The sequence below is a fragment of the Nelumbo lutea genome, chromosome 7 (genome assembly GCF_056320005.1).
Source record: "Nelumbo lutea isolate HS-2025 chromosome 7, American lotus-T2T, whole genome shotgun sequence".
NCBI classification, from domain to species: Eukaryota; Viridiplantae; Streptophyta; class Magnoliopsida; order Proteales; family Nelumbonaceae; genus Nelumbo; species Nelumbo lutea.
The window spans coordinates 52529704-52534073 of record NC_142690.1 but is presented as its reverse complement, the minus strand read 5'-3'; the positions used below and the strand labels follow the sequence as shown (position 1 = coordinate 52534073).

At 39.6% G+C, this 4370-nt stretch overlaps 1 pseudogene; it reads right to left on the bottom strand.

Annotated features, from left to right (window-relative positions):
- Positions 1–2247: 2247 nt before the first annotated feature.
- Positions 2248–3099, bottom strand: LOC148846391 (putative UPF0481 protein At3g02645; annotated as a pseudogene).
- Positions 3100–4370: the final 1271 nt, after the last annotated feature.

The following is a 4370-nucleotide window of genomic DNA, read 5'->3' as shown; positions in this document are numbered from 1 at the left end:
ATCTCCCCAGATCTATCCAATGGCTGTGAAGATTTTAAACTAACACGAGTCTCATATGTGTCTAGTTTAAGGGTATTACACAGAAACATACCATAATAACATGAATCAAATATGTATTTTATTCATTTACAATAAATGTCATAATGTACATCAAGCTGATTGGAGTTAAGGGCATACAATGTCTGACAGACTCAATGTGTACGTTGATTGGGTCTGCTCTAAATGCTGCTGTCGCGCACACGCTGCTATCCCACTAGTTTGGGCCAGGTGCGCTTACATCAATTATTATTATTAATTTTGTTATTATTATTATTATTAATATTAATATTATTATTATTATTATTGTTGATGGTATTATTATTATTATTATTATTATTGTTATTATGATGTAATCCGTGTATTACACGGATTGCTTTACCCATGTATTTTGTGCATTTCTAAACCTGCATCATTATCCGAACAATATTTTTGAAAATGGGTGGAAGATGACCCGATTACATCGTCTTCTTCACCCGCACGCTAAAACGGGTACTACAATGACCCGCTTCTATTTTTTACTATTTTTTGTTTTTTTTTCCATATGCTTGACATTTTAGTGAGTTGGTTTTAGTGTCATCTACAATAAGAAATGATTGAACTTACTTGAAAGAAGTTTAATTGTACCTATTTATTGTTGTTGTTTCTTTAAGCTTTCAAAGGCCAGAATCGACTTGAACAAAGTGTTTCTTAGTGGAAAGTGCGCCTAAAAACCAACCTGAAATGGAGAAGATTTACCAAAGTTGTAGTTGAAAATCCTAGAAAGAAGAAAAACGGAAAACAAAGAAAAACCAACCTGAAATGGAAAAATGATGCATTTCAGAAGAAAAACAGAAGACAAAGAAAAAAAATACTAACCTCTCCAAAACTGTATTTCCAACATACTCAAACTATCTTTAGAATTTGGAAAGACATTCGAACTTTCTCTTTTGGCAGGAGATGCATCGGAATGGCAAATGTTTCCTGCAAAATCTTTTATTACAAATTCGTTTGATTGGTTTAGATATTCTTATGTGGATTAACAGAAAAAAAAACTAAAAAATTTGAGAAATTAGAAAAAGAGTGGAAGAGAAAGGAGAGACGTCTAATTGTGCTTAACTCAAAAGTTTAAGTCATTTTATAAAAACTCAGGTATGTTTAACTAATTTTCTTTTTCTTCGAAAGCATTCGACCCAGTGCCCCAGTTCTTACGTCTAATTGTGCTTAGAAGCAAATATGGGAACTTACCGAGAAAGACAAAAAATAAAACATATGACCAGTGGCCCAATGCCCCGAAATGGGATCTGCTCCTCACAATTAGGCGCCTCACATGCACATCCACCGTGCATTGGGAACATCTCCCATGAATAATAACTAATATTCATGAGAAATGTTCCCAATGCATGAAGGGATGTGCGTATAAGGAACCTGTAAGGTGCCAGGTGTGAAGAGCAGATCCGGTCTCCAATGCCCCACTCAATTAGGGATATCAATGCATTGGGTTAAGAGATAAACCAGGCTTGACCCAACCCAATATATATTTAAGTTTAAAATTGGGTTTGGACTCTGATATCAATGGATTGGGCCAAAGTAAAAGGCCCGAGTCCGAAGTGTGCAAGGAATTAGTTTGGGACTCAAAGGTCCAAGAATTTTATTCTTTTCATCATCTTACATTTATGGAAAATATTTGAGTCTAAAAGACTTATTCCCATGTGTTCTAAACATATGACCAATTCATGGGTTTTGCAGAAACGGTGTGAAGCTTGGACTTTTCGGCCCACGCCCATCCTGAAGCCTTAAAATCTCAAGCCCAATCAGTAATAAAATTTTATTAGGTCTGAACCGTGAGGCCAAGACCAGTTTCAGCTGGGCCTGGGCTGATTGAAAGATCCACCGATCTGTTCTTTGTTTTTCCTGCCCCAATTTAGCATACATATTTGATAATCACACACACGTGTATATATGATTGATAAAACCCCACACACGTGTATATATATGATTGATAAAACCCCTCACAACTTTATTTTTCTGAGTAATTGATATAAAGGATAAATTGGAAAAATAAATCAATTTTCGAAAAGAGATTGAAAGAATTTAGGACAAATATTGATATGAATAAAAAAATTGAAAAATAAACATTTTAGACATTTTCATGCTTCTTCTTGTTAGAGGATTCTAAGAGAGGGGTCTTCACTTACCAAGCTTTCATGTCTTGCAAAGCTACAATGAAATCTACAAATTCTTATTTAATCTTGGGAAATGAACTCGGCCGAGAAATATTAGAAAGTGGTCTGAGTCATCTGATGAGTATCGGTGTTTAAAAACTGCTTATCGAGGGAAGGCAGCAAAGAAAGTTTGACAGATAGTTAGGATGAGAAGGAGCAGAGCTGCAATGAAGGCTATTGTCGCCCAAGGGCTACTGAAATGGGTATGATAGAGGTTTGCCAGGGAGACCTTCCACCTAGTCCTGCGATGAGATTCAGTGGAGCTCTTCACATGAGCATATGCAGCAGGGTCCGGTGTTGCACCAGTCGTCAATGTATTGAAAAGCTCTGCCACTTCCTCGTCGCTCCCTAGGGCGTTGAGCAGAATGCCTTTCGACCTCAGCTCCTTCACGTCCTCCGCACTATCAATGAGGAAGTCCATGAACCAGGCGTAGGACGTGACCGCACGGTCGGGAGGACCACCTTGCCCCATCTCGTAGGCCATAATATTGAGCAGCCTGGATTTGGTTGAGTCATCGACCATGATCACAGGAAGATAGAGCTCCCCACGAAACAATTTATTATTGAATCTGATGTTCTTCAGTTGGTTTGTATCACTGCTCTTTCTGAACTTGATTCCTGCTTCTTTCAGTTCCTTGATGGAACGGAATGAATACCACTGGCCACCGGTTGATTGTTGTTCATGGTCATCAGAATGGTTGCTGCTGCTTTCCTCGCCGATGATCTTCCTTCGGAGGAGGTCAAGAAGGTGATTTGGTTCAGCTTGAGCGCTTGAGTGGGATGATGGTAATGACGATGACGTTGGGGTTTCTGGTTGAAGCCTAAAATGTCTAATGAGTTTGTCAACAAATGCATTCATCAGAACACATTGCTCGATACGAGTCCTAGACGACTGGAGCTGCTGCTGCTGAGGCTGGGGACCAGCTGGTACAAATCTGGTCGCTTGAAATTGAAGGGATGAGAGATCTATCGTATGGATGCCCAAATCTTGCGGAATAAGGTGGGCGAATTTCAAATTTTTTTTTCTCCATTCAACTGGGAATCGCATTCCCTATTTAGAAAATCGTATTTTCAATGATCAATCTTGAACCATAAACTGAACTAGATCTGAACCAAAAGGAGTAGGAGAGGATTATACTTGATACGGAGAAATAATATCTCCCATTGAAGGTGTTCATGCCCAATGAAGGATCCAAAGACTGCTCCCACTGAAGATGGCGCAGTGTAGGATGGAGCAGAATCAGCAGTTTTCTTCTCCAAGAACTCTGTCATTCGCAAGAAACAGCAGGATGGCACGTGAGCACAACTTCCTATCAATTCTTTCCCAAATAACTGATGACAAGATCGAATCTTGTTTTCTCCCACAGAGTTGGAAATCGAACTGGATGCCTGGCAACTACAGGAAGGAGGCGGCAAGAAAGATTTTCATAGGGATTGTAGAAATCTTTCTTCTGGGATTTCAGCTTTGAAGAGAATGTGAGTATCTATGACTAAAGGCTGCCGCCCCCTCCTTCTTTTGTAATCCTAAAAGATCAGCTCCTAATTCAATTAGGAACTGCTCATCCAAATCATATTTGGATCAGACATCCTTTTAGATGGTAAGGATAAACCCTTATCTTATCTGTAGATTAGATCAGCCTTCTCCTAATCTCATTAGAAGGTTTCTAGATTTGAATCATATTCAGATCTGGACTCTCTAAGTGGATAGTGTTAAGACCCTATTCTATTTGTTGATCCATCTCAGAATTTACCCATATTTAACTTATTAAATTAGTCCAGTTCGAAATGGGCTTTAGGCCCATTAAGCTTATGTGCTCACTTAGCCTTCCTAATTGTTGCCCAGTTGGGCTTCCTTGTATGGCGTGGGACCCAAGCATTGATCTACACATCACCCACATGGGTTCGGCCCAGCCTTTGTTACAAGACCTGGCCGAATACACTGTTATGGACAGTGCACCCCCTGAAACCCATCAAATGGGCTCTATGGGCCTAACACTTACCCTAAGTGGTCATTGGGCCAAGCCACCTTGTAACACCCAGGGACTGTGGGCAGATGCAAGATTAGCCCATCAGGTATTATCCTCAATGGTCTTACACTTAACCTCTCAGCCCATAATGATCAAACACTGC